The sequence below is a fragment of the Ranitomeya imitator genome, chromosome 6, assembly GCF_032444005.1.
Source record: "Ranitomeya imitator isolate aRanImi1 chromosome 6, aRanImi1.pri, whole genome shotgun sequence".
Classification (NCBI taxonomy): Eukaryota; Metazoa; Chordata; class Amphibia; order Anura; family Dendrobatidae; genus Ranitomeya; species Ranitomeya imitator.
In genome coordinates, this window is record NC_091287.1 from 337964559 (window position 1) to 337978250 (window position 13692).

General features: G+C 46.7%; 1 protein-coding gene across 1 annotated transcript in view; it reads left to right on the forward strand.

Moving 5' to 3' along the window:
* The first annotated feature begins 6427 nt into the window (after positions 1-6427).
* Positions 6428-13692, forward strand: part of NRSN1 (neurensin 1) — a 40215-nt gene continuing 32950 nt past the window's right edge. The window contains exon 1 of the mRNA XM_069730871.1: positions 6428-6553. The gene's annotated coding sequence lies outside the window, so the exon portion shown is untranslated. The remainder of the gene's footprint in view (positions 6554-13692) is intronic.

Genomic DNA, 13692 nt, shown 5'->3' on the forward strand with positions numbered 1-13692 from the left:
ACCCGGACAAAGACATCGAAGAGTACCGGATGCGGGTACACATCTTTGGGAACAGCCCTTCCCCAGCGGTCGCAATCTACGGCCTCCGACATTCTGCCACAAAGGGAGAAGAAGAGTATGGCTCGGACGTCAGGTCCTTTGTGGAAAAGGATTTTTATGTGGATGACTGTTTGAAGTCCACACCGACAAGTGAGGCCGCAATCAGTCTACTAAAGAGGACTCGTGACATGCTCGCTCAGTCTAACCTAAGGTTACCCAAGATTTCTTCCAATAGCCAAGAGTTGATGGAAGCCTTTCCCTCTGAAGACTATTCCAGCGATCTAAAAGATTTAGACCTCAGCATCGACCCCCTTCCCATGCAGCGGAGCCTTGGATTGCTGTGGGACCTGAAGACAGATACCTTCACCTTTCAGATCAGCAAGGATGAGAAACCCTTCACGCGCAGAGGAGTTCTTTCCTTCGTGAATAGTTTATACGACCCCTTGGGGTTCGTAGCTCCAGTAACCATCCAAGGAAAGCTGATGCTCAGGGACTTCACCCAAGACACTACTGATTGGGATGATCCACTTCCAGCGGAAAAGGCTGACCTGTGGGCAGAGTGGAGGAAGTCTCTTGAAGCCCTGACCAACCTTCGTGTGAAACGACCGTATGCTCCTGTGCCATCCACAGAGGTCAAAACACAAAGACTTTGCATTTTCTGTGATGCATCAGTCAAAGCGATTGCAGCAGTAGCGTACCTCAAAACCATAGACGTAAGCGGACAATGCCATATCGGGTTAGTTATGAGTCGGACGAAATTGGCGCCACTTCGTGAACACACGATACCCAGACTGGAACTCTGTGCTGCTGTCCTCGCAGTTGAGTTGACCGAACTGATCTCGGATGCGATGAGCCTGAAGATCAAGGATGCAGAGTTCTACACCGATAGCAAGGTGGTACTGGGGTACATCTGTAACGAGACACGACGCTTCTACGTCTACGTCAGCAACCGGGTACTTCGGATAAGAAGATCCACCGGCCCTAATCAGTGGCACTACGTACCTACTCACCACAATCCCGCGGACCACGCGACTAGATCCGTTGCTCCCAGTCATCTGAAGGACACTTCATGGTTCACAGGTCCTACCTCTTTGTACCGTTCGATGTCCCACATCAGCAGGCCTGAAACTTTCGAACTAGTGGGTCCAGACACAGACGAAGAGATCCGACCTCAAGTGTCTGCTCTACATACAGAGATTTCAAGCTGCCACCTCGAATCTCACCGGTTCAGCAGGTTCTCCACCTGGAAGTCACTTGTTCGAGCTATAGCTTGTCTATCTCATGTAACCCAGTCCTACAAGTCAGCACTACCTGATAGCCAGAGACCTTGTAAAGGTTGGCATCACTGCAGGCTTGCGTTTACTGCTCCCGACCTGGAAAGAGCCAAGGTAATAATACTTCGTGTCGTACAAAGAGAAACCTATGGCAGAGAAATAGACAACCTCAGCAAGAGACAACAGATTCCTGAAGTCAGTGGGCTGAGGAAGCTCGATCCGAATGTCGATCAAGATGGGCTGCTGAGAGTCGGTGGCCGTCTTCAAGAAGCTGAGGTAGAAGTTTCAGAGAAGCACCCGGTGATAATTCCTGGACGTCATCACGAAACAACCCTGCTGATTCAACATCATCATGTCTTGGTGAGACACCAAGGCCGTTTGTTCACTGAAGGAAACCTAAGGGCAGCTGGACTATGAATATTTGGAGCTAAGAGAAGAGTGAGCAAACTCATCTTCGACTGTGTTACGTGTCGCAAACTCCGGGGCACATTCCAAAATCCGAAGATGGCCAATCTTCCACCCGACAGACTCCGTTCTGAACCTCCCTTCACCAACGTTGGACTAGATGTATTCGGTCCTTGGTCTGTGGCTACACGACGGACTAGAAAAATACTTACGGAAGCAAAGTGTTGGGCAGTTCTATTCACGTGTCTGTCCGTCAGAGCCGTTCATATCGAAGTAATCGAATCTATGGACACATCAAGTTTTCTAAATGCACTTCGACGCTTCATCGCAATCAGAGGCCCTGTGAAGCATATTCGTTCTGACCGAGGTACGAATTTCGTCAGAGCAGCAAGAGAACTCCAAATCCCTTCCAATCTGGACATCGCTAATGTGAAAAGGTATCTAGGTGAGCAAGGATGTACCTGGACCTTCAATCCACCACACTCTTCGCATATGGGAGGTGCGTGGGAAAGGATGATAGGGATAGCACGCAGAATATTAGACTCTATCTTCTTGCAAGCTAACACCAGACTTACACAAGAGAGTTTATCCACGTTCTTGGCAGAGGTCTCAGCCATCATGAATGCCAGGCCACTGACATCACTTTCTAGTGATTCTGGAGATCCATCCATCCTTACTCCTGCAATGTTACTCACACAGAAAACTTGTGTCCCGAAAGCTCCACTCGGAGAATTCAATGACAAAGACCTCTACAGACGACAATGGAGGCAAGTACAAAGCGTGTCCAACGTCTTCTGGAATAGATGGAGGAAACAGTATCTCTCCACTCTGCAAACCAGGACAAAGTGGCAGAAAGACCGCCCAAACATTCAATCTGGCGATGTTGTACTCGTCAAAGACAGTCAGTCACATCGGAACGAGTGGCCACTCGGCCTAGTCATTAAGACCCTTCCCAGTAAAGATGGGAAAGTGCGGAAAGTAGAGGTCAGAGTGTGCAAGCTTGGAGAAAACAAACTGTTCCTCAGGCCCGTTACCGAGCTTGTATTATTATTTTCCCCAAAAGAAACTAATTGTGGCATCTGTTGATGCCAAGCGGGGAGTGTTCTGCCCATCTTAATGTGCAGAAAGTTAATTATCTTGTTATTCAAGTTGTGGCCACTGGAGGTCATCAGTTACCTACTTTTCATGTTGTTTACCAACCTTTCCCTCCTAAGAGCAATGTCTTCTGGGTGAGTCCCGCCCACATTCTTCTTGTGGAGACAAGCTTCAGTAGCCATTTTTCTTCAGATCTGAACAGAGGCACACGTGCTCCTGTCTCGCTTACTTCCTTACCCCTGTCCTAACGGATCTCGGTACGTTTATAAAGGTTTAATGCATCTTATGTTTTGGGTTAGTATTTAAGCCTTATGCAGCTCCTATAGTCAGATATAGTTAGGCAGATGTGCTTTGCAGCTTGTAGTTAGGTTCAGGTGTACTCTGCATGTAGATAGATGCATTCTTGTATAGATTAGGGCAGTGCTGTTAGAATTACTGTGTAATGCACTCTGTATAATTCTTGCTGTAATGTCCCAGTTATTTATGTGGTTGCACCCTGTATGTGCATATACTGAAATGCTGTTATTCTTTACAGTTTTTCACCAGTCATCCACTATGATTATTCACTGAACATCCACCTTGTACATCAACATTATTCACTATTCGATCATCTACTATGAATACTGTCCACCATTGTTGTTCAACGTTATAGTTTTGGTTATCATCACCCTAATAAAAAAGACTTACGCATCAACACAGTCTGTTTACTGGGATGTGGATGAAGGTTTAGCCGTATGTTGGAATCCACACAGCATCCTACGTGGAGGAAGACAGAACAGGGCTGCTATTGTTAGGCTGGGGGGGGGGGGGGCAATATCCATGGCCCCTTACCAGCCTGAGAATATCAGCCCCCAGCTGTCAGCTATAGCAAGGTTGGTTGTCAAAAATGGGGGGATACATGCCGTTTTTTAAAATTATTTATTTAAATAATTAAAAAAACAGTGTGGAGACCCCTCTATTCTTGATAACTAGCTTGCTTGCTGAAGCTGACAGCTGAGGGTTGCAGCCGCCAGCTGTGAGTTTTGCCTGGCTGGTTAGCAAAAATACAGGGGAACCCACACCGTTTTTTTTTTTTAATTATTAATTTACAGCGCAGGAGCTCCCATCCCATCCACCGCTCCTGCTCTTGCTGTTATTAGCGGCAGCAAGTGCCGGATGATGGGATCAGTAGTCCCATCAGCTGACACCAGTGAACGGAGGTTAAATTTTATACCTCCGATCACAGCTAAGTGCTCCCGCTGTCTTTTGACAGCATGGGAACCGCGGCTCTCTGACCAGCGGGATGATTTCCCCGCCGATCAGAAGCTGCCGCGCTGCCATGCATATGACAGAGCAACAAACACACGGTGCTCTGGCAGCTGAACCCGAACAGTAACACGGACTTCCTGGTGAAGTTCATGTTCGGTGTCCATGCCTGAACAGTAGGTGTTCGGTACGGATGCTGAACTTTACTGTTCAGGTTCGCCCATCTCTAGCGATGATGTCTCTGCACTGACTGATCCTGCGATTTCTGGCCTTACAGGAGAGGAGAGAGAAGTGAAGTCTTCTGAAGATATATGTGACCAGCAGTAGCCAGCAGGTAAGGGGGGTGGGCCTGGAGCAGCATGGTGGCAGGCAGGGCCACTGTATGTGACCAGCAGTAGCCAGCAGGTGATGGGGGGGCCTGGAGCAGCATGGTGGCAGGCAGTGCCAGGGTGTGTGATCAGCAGTAGCCAGCAGATAAGAGGGGGCCTGGAGCAGCATGGTGGCAGGCAATGCCAGGATGTGTGACCAGCAGCAGCCAGCAGATAAGAGGGTGCCTGGAGCAGCATGGTGGCAGGCAGGGCCACTGTATGTAACCAGCAGTAGCCAGCAGGTGAGGGGGGGGGGGGCCTGGAGCAGCATGGTGGCAGGCAGGGCCAGGGTGTGTGATCAGCAGTAGCCAGCAGATAAGAGGGGACCTGGAGCAGCATGGTGGCAGGCAATGCCAGGATGTGTGACCAGCAGCACCCAGCAGATAAGAGGGGGCCTGGTGCAGCATGGTGGCAGGCAGGGCCACTGTATGTGACCAGCAATAGCCAGCAGGTGAGGGGGGGCCTGGAGCAGCATGGTGGCAGGCAGGGCCATTGTATGTGACCAGCAATAGCCAGCAGGTGAGGGGGGGGCCTGGAGCAGCATGGTGGCAGGCAGTGCCAGGGTGTGTGATCAGCAGTAGCCAGCAGATAAGAGGGGGCCTGGAGCAGCATGGTGGCAGGCAGGGCCACTGTATGTAACCAGCAGTAGCCAGCAGGTGAGGGGGGGCCTGGAGCAGCATGGTGGCAGGCAGTGCCAGAGTGTGTGACCAGCAGCAGCCAGCAGGTGAGGGGGGGGGGGCCCTTTTGAAAGTTCGCACCGGGGCCCATAACTTTGTAGTTATGCCACTGGTTAGCGGGGTCCTCTCTCTGTCGTAGAGTGTAAACTCTTATCGCCAGCAGAGTCCTCTCTCTTTCTTGTGGAATGTAAGCTCTTATGGTCAGCAGGGTCCTTTCTCTCTGTCATAGAGTAAGATCTCACAGTCAGCAGGGTCCTCTCTCTTTCCTGTGGAATGTAAGCTCTTACAGTCAGTGGGGTCCTCTCTCTTTCCTGTGGAATGTAAGCTCTTATGGTCAGTGGGGTCCTCTCTCCTGTGGAATGTAAGGTCTTATGGTCAGTGGGGTCCTCTCTCCTTCCTGCGGAGTATAGGCTCTTATGGGGGGGGGGGGGGGGATTCAGTGAATATGAATTTCAAAAGATCCTCTCATCTCTAATGTTAATCTATTTCATTTCGCTGCACAGTGGCCACAGCTTTCATTCTAAGGATGTGCATGGTTCTCAGCAGCTGGATCCCCTCCAGTTATTGCAGAGTTATTTTCAAGTTTGGAAGTTAGCCCCCATTCTTTGGATAGAGTGTAATGTCCCGATCTTTGGGGTACAACTGCTCAGATCCCAAACTGATCCCTAGAATCCAGGCTCTGGAGAGTTCTGTATGGATGGAGTGGTGGTTGACCATGTGCATTGCAGCTCCATTCGTTGTAAATGTGACCGGCAGAGATGGCAGAGCGCGGCGCGCGGCTGGTCTTCGACACTCCTACGAGAATGAATAGAGCCGCAGTGCGTATGGTCAACCTTCACTCTATTCACTCCCAGTTCTCAGAAACAGTGGGGGTCCTAGAGGTTGGACCCTCAGCAAACAGGTAGTTAGCGAATGGATAGGGGATAACTTCCAAATTTAAGAATACCCCTTTAAATCTCCGCCAATCATTATTTTATATCTTATAATTTCTTACTTTTTCTAGAAAAAAAAACATCAATTCAAATTGAAGGACAGCAAATGTGAATAGAAGAATTTAGGTCAGCAGCGGAGACGTTGCAGCCCTCCATCTAACGACTTACAGAAGGCATTTTCCACCATTAACCTACTTGTAAAACCAATAGAAAATCCTACAATTCCCTATTTAATGTGACATCAAAAAAGGAGGGTGCTGGGTTAAGGACCTGTTTCTATAGCAACACCCAAAGCCTTGCAATTAATTAGTCCGACGTGAATGACCATCGAACAATGAGCAGGCTGTAGACTTTATTAGCCGGTGTGGGTGCCGGCAGTCCCTCCCCTCACACACGCGAGCCGTGCTGTGTCAGGCACCGTCCTCCACACCAGACACGGAGCGTCAGTGCGCAGGCACCAGGAGGGATGGGACCCGACCGAGGACAGGTCTGCAGCTAGCACCGCAGCCGAGGGAAAGGTAACCGGGCACCGAGGGCATCCACCCGGGCACTATGCCAGCCTGTACCGTCACACTCGTAGCGCCTGCTACTGTCATATATATACACATACAGACATATATATACTTATATAATACACACATATATCGTATAAGATGGAGCGTGTAGTAAAAGTTGAACACGCCAAGTATAGGTAATGTCCAGGGGCACAGCTCTGTGGCAGGCAGTGATGGAGGCACAGATGGTGGCACTGGCGTCATCACCTACGTGCTCGGAGCTGGAGGATTGATTTCAGCACCGTGGAGAGCTCTGTGGAGCAACAGGACACCGGGGAAGGACAAACAGGGGAAGGGACGCCGCCTCCCACAGCAGCTGTGCCGGCCCCGCCGTTCTGGCCGTGATTGCTGCCTGCTGGGAGCCGGTAATGCGGTCAGCAGCTAATCTCCTGCACAGCCGCGGGCGCCGAGCACTGCTGTGTGAGGCTGAGCCCCCCATGGATCTCCTGGGGTGGGTGCTGGACCCTACATTCATGTGACCACAGATACAGCAGAGCTGAGATTACCTTTTAGACTTCATTTGTGTAGTGTATATATATATATACACCCCTACTATATACCATATAGTTTTGTTGGGTCCCCTAGTTTTAGGGTCATATAGGAGCTATTCTTTTACTACCCTAGTAGATATATATATATATATATATATATATATATATATATATATAGGTATACATATATATATATATATCTCTACTAGGCTAGTAAAAGAATAGCTCCTATATGACCCTAAAACTAAGGGGGACCCAACAAAACTATATGGCTCCAATACATGATTCCTGCGGAACCTCTTTGTTGGTGGAATCTTTATTATTCTTTTGATGTCACTGTTTGCATGACCTTTGAACTCTGACATCGTTATGTCTGCATATACATACATGATCCATGTACAGAGGCCAAACCATGAAAATTTGTTATTCGCCTCAAGACATCACTATGACATCACTGTGTGCATTACAACTGTTCCTGTGTCATCACTGTGTGTACAATCCCCCCACTGCGTCACCCCTTTACATACTATAGTATCGCACTACTGTGACATCACTGTGACATCACTGGACCATCATTGTAAATACATCATTGTAAATACACACCTGTACTTTGCATCTCCCCCTCCTCATTGTAGATTGTAAGCTCTCACGAGCAGGGTCGTCTTATTTTGCTTTAATTATTGTATTGTTAACGTTGTTACTTATGACTTTTGTGTTTGAACCTGTTAAACTGTAAAGCGCTGCGGAATATGTTGGCGCTATATAAATAAAGATTATTATTATTATTATTATCACTGTGTGTACAATCCCCCTACTGTGTCACCCCGTTACATACTGTATTATCACACTACTGTGACATCACTATGTGTACAATCCCCCCAGTGTGTCACCCCTTTACATACTATAATATCGCACTACTGTGACATCACTATGTGTACAATCTCCCCACTGCATCTACCCTTTACATACCGTATTATGACACTACTGTGACATCACTGTGTGTACAATCCCCCCACTGCATCTACCCTTTACATACCGTATTATGACACTACTGTGACATCACTGTGTGTACAATCCCCCTACTGCGTCACTCCTTTACATACTATATTATCGCACTACTGTGACATCACTGTGTGTACAACCCTCCGACTGCGTCACTCCCTTACATACTATATTATTGCACTACTGTGACATCACTGTGTACAATCCCCCTACTGTGTCACCCCTTTACATACTGTATTATAGCACTACTGTGACATCACTGTGTGTACAATCTCCCTACTGTGTCACCCCTTTACATACTGTATTATCGCACTACTGTGACATCACTGTGTGTACAATCTCCCTACTGTGTCACCCCTTTACATACTGTATTATCGCACTACTGTGACATCACTGTGTGTACAATCCCCCCTACTGTGTCACCCCTTTAGATGCTGTATTATTGCATTACTGTGACATCACTGTGTGTATAATCCCCCTACTGTGTCACCCCTTTACATACTATATTATCGCACTACTGTGACATCACTGTGTGTACAACCCTCCCACTGCGTCACTCCCTTACATACTGTATTATCGCACTACTGTGACATCACTGTGTGTACAATCCCCCTACTGTGCCACCCCTTTACATACTGTATTATCGCACTACTGTGACATCACTGTGTGTACAATCTCCCTACTGTGTCACCCCTTTACATACTGTATTATCGCACTACTGTGACATCACTGTGTGTACAATCCCCCCAGTGTGTCACCCCTTTACATACTATAATATCGCACTACTGTGACATCACTATGTGTACAATCTCCCCACTGCATCTACCCTTTACATACCGTATTATGACACTACTGTGACATCACTGTGTGTACAATCCCCCCACTGCGTCACTCCTTTACATACTATATTATCGCACTACTGTGACATCACTGTGTGTACAACCCTCCGACTGCGTCACTCCCTTACATACTATATTATTGCACTACTGTGACATCACTGTGTACAATCCCCCTACTGTGTCACCCCTTTACATACTGTATTATAGCACTACTGTGACATCACTGTGTGTACAATCTCCCTACTGTGTCACCCCTTTACATACTGTATTATCGCACTACTGTGACATCACTGTGTGTACAATCTCCCTACTGTGTCACCCCTTTACATACTGTATCGCACTACTGTGACATCACTGTGTGTACAATCCCCCCTACTGTGTCACCCCTTTAGATGCTGTATTATTGCATTACTGTGACATCACTGTGTGTATAATCCCCCTACTGTGTCACCCCTTTACATACTATATTATCGCACTACTGTGACATCACTGTGTGTACAACCCTCCCACTGCGTCACTCCCTTACATACTATATTATTGCACTACTGTGACATCACTGTGTGTACAATCCCCCTACTGTGTCACCCCTTTACATACTGTATTATCGCACTACTGTGACATTACTGTGTGTACAATCCCCCTACTGTGTCACCCCTTTACATACTGTATTATCGCACTACTGTGACATCACTGTGTGTACAATCCCCCCAGTGTGTCACCCCTTTACATATTATAATATCGCACTACTGTGACATCACTATGTGTACAATCTCCCCACTGCATCTACCCTTTACATACCGTATTATGACACTACTGTGACATCACTGTGTGTACAATCCCCCCACTGCATCTACCCTTTACATACCGTATTATGACACTACTGTGACATCACTGTGTGTACAATCCCCCTACTGCGTCACTCCTTTACATACTATATTATCGCACTACTGTGACATCACTGTGTGTACAACCCTCCGACTGCGTCACTCCCTTACATACTATATTATTGCACTACTGTGACATCACTGTGTGTACAATCCCCCTACTGTGTCACCCCTTTACATACTGTATTATCGCACTACTGTGACATTACTGTGTGTACAATCCCCCTACTGTGTCACCCCTTTACATACTGTATTATCGCACTACTGTGACATCACTGTGTGTACAATCCCCCCAGTGTGTCACCCCTTTACATACTATAATATCGCACTACTGTGACATCACTATGTGTACAATCTCCCCACTGCATCTACCCTTTACATACCGTATTATGACACTACTGTGACATCACTGTGTGTACAATCCCCCCACTGCATCTACCCTTTACATACCGTATTATGACACTACTGTGACATCACTGTGTGTACAATCCCCCTACTGCGTCACTCCTTTACATACTATATTATCGCACTACTGTGACATCACTGTGTACAATCCCCCTACTGTGTCACCCCTTTACATACTGTATTATAGCACTACTGTGACATCACTGTGTGTACAATCTCCCTACTGTGTCACCCCTTTACATACTGTATTATCGCACTACTGTGACATCACTGTGTGTACAATCTCCCTACTGTGTCACCCCTTTACATACTGTATTATCGCACTACTGTGACATCACTGTGTGTACAATCCCCCCTACTGTGTCACCCCTTTAGATGCTGTATTATTGCATTACTGTGACATCACTGTGTGTATAATCCCCCTACTGTGTCACCCCTTTACATACTATATTATCGCACTACTGTGACATCACTGTGTGTACAACCCTCCCACTGCGTCACTCCCTTACATACTGTATTATCGCACTACTGTGACATCACTGTGTGTACAATCCCCCTACTGTGCCACCCCTTTACATACTGTATTATCGCACTACTGTGACATCACTGTGTGTACAATCTCCCTACTGTGTCACCCCTTTACATACTGTATTATCGCACTACTGTGACATCACTGTGTGTACAATCCCCCCAGTGTGTCACCCCTTTACATACTATAATATCGCACTACTGTGACATCACTATGTGTACAATCTCCCCACTGCATCTACCCTTTACATACCGTATTATGACACTACTGTGACATCACTGTGTGTACAATCCCCCCACTGCGTCACTCCTTTACATACTATATTATCGCACTACTGTGACATCACTGTGTGTACAACCCTCCGACTGCGTCACTCCCTTACATACTATATTATTGCACTACTGTGACATCACTGTGTACAATCCCCCTACTGTGTCACCCCTTTACATACTGTATTATAGCACTACTGTGACATCACTGTGTGTACAATCTCCCTACTGTGTCACCCCTTTACATACTGTATTATCGCACTACTGTGACATCACTGTGTGTACAATCTCCCTACTGTGTCACCCCTTTACATACTGTATCGCACTACTGTGACATCACTGTGTGTACAATCCCCCCTACTGTGTCACCCCTTTAGATGCTGTATTATTGCATTACTGTGACATCACTGTGTGTATAATCCCCCTACTGTGTCACCCCTTTACATACTATATTATCGCACTACTGTGACATCACTGTGTGTACAACCCTCCCACTGCGTCACTCCCTTACATACTGTATTATCGCACTACTGTGACATCACTGTGTGTACAATCCCCCTACTGTGCCACCCCTTTACATACTGTATTATCGCACTATTGTGACATCACTATGTGTACAATCCCCCCACTGTGTCACCACTTTACATACTGTATTATCGCACTACTGTGACATCACTGTGTGTACAATCCCCCCAGTGTGTCACCCCTTTACATACTATAATATCGCACTACTGTGACATCACTATGTGTACAATCTCCCCACTGCATCTACCCTTTACATACCGTATTATGACACTACTGTGACATCACTGTGTGTACAATCCCCCCACTGCGTCACTCCTTTACATACTATATTATCGCACTACTGTGACATCACTGTGTGTACAACCCTCCGACTGCGTCACTCCCTTACATACTATATTATTGCACTACTGTGACATCACTGTGTACAATCCCCCTACTGTGTCACCCCTTTACATACTGTATTATAGCACTACTGTGACATCACTGTGTGTACAATCTCCCCACTGCGTCACTCCTTTACATACTATATTATCGCACTACTGTGACATCACTGTGTGTACAACCCTCCGACTGCGTCACTCCCTTACATACTATATTATTGCACTACTGTGACATCACTGTGTACAATCCCCCTACTGTGTCACCCCTTTACATACTGTATTATAGCACTACTGTGACATCACTGTGTGTACAATCCCCCTACTGTGTCACCCCTTTACATACTGTATTATCGCACTACTGTGACATCACTGTGTGTACAATCTCCCTACTGTGTCACCCCTTTACATACTGTATTATCGCACTACTGTGACATCACTGTGTGTACAATCTCCCTACTGTGTCACCCCTTTACATACTGTATTATCGCACTACTGTGACATCACTGTGTGTACAATCCCCCCTACTGTGTCACCCCTTTAGATGCTGTATTATTGCATTACTGTGACATCACTGTGTGTATAATCCCCCTACTGTGTCACCCCTTTACATACTATATTATCGCACTACTGTGACATCACTGTGTGTACAACCCTCCCACTGCGTCACTCCCTTACATACTGTATTATCGCACTACTGTGACATCACTGTGTGTACAATCCCCCTACTGTGCCACCCCTTTACATACTGTATTATCGCACTATTGTGACATCACTATGTGTACAATCCCCCCACTGTGTCACCACTTTACATACTGTATTATCGCACTACTGTGACATCACTGTGTGTACAATCCCCCCAGTGTGTCACCCCTTTACATACTATAATATCGCACTACTGTGACATCACTATGTGTACAATCTCCCCACTGCATCTACCCTTTACATACCGTATTATGACACTACTGTGACATCACTGTGTGTACAATCCCCCCACTGCGTCACTCCTTTACATACTATATTATCGCACTACTGTGACATCACTGTGTGTACAACCCTCCGACTGCGTCACTCCCTTACATACTATATTATTGCACTACTGTGACATCACTGTGTACAATCCCCCTACTGTGTCACCCCTTTACATACTGTATTATAGCACTACTGTGACATCACTGTGTGTACAATCCGCCTACTGTGTCACCCCTTTACATACTGTATTATAGCACTACTGTGACATCACTGTGTGTACAATCTCCCTACTGTGTCACCCCTTTACATACTGTATTATTGCACTACTGTGACATCACTGTGTGTACAATCTCCCTACTGTGTCACCCCTTTACATACTGTATTATCGCACTACTGTGACATCACTGTGTGTACAATCCCCCCTACTGTGTCACCCCTTTAGATGCTGTATTATTGCATTACTGTGACATCACTGTGTGTATAATCCCCCTACTGTGTCACCCCTTTACATACTATATTATCGCACTACTGTGACATCACTGTGTGTACAACCCTCCCACTGCGTCACTCCCTTACATACTGTATTATCGCACTACTGTGACATCACTGTGTGTACAATCCCCCTACTGTGCCACCCCTTTACATACTGTATTATCGCACTATTGTGACATCACTATGTGTACAATCCCCCCACTGTGTCACCACTTTACATACTGTATTATCGCACTACTGTGACATCACTGTGTGTACAATCCCCCCAGTGTGTCACCCCTTTACATACTATAATATCGCACTACTGTGACATCACTA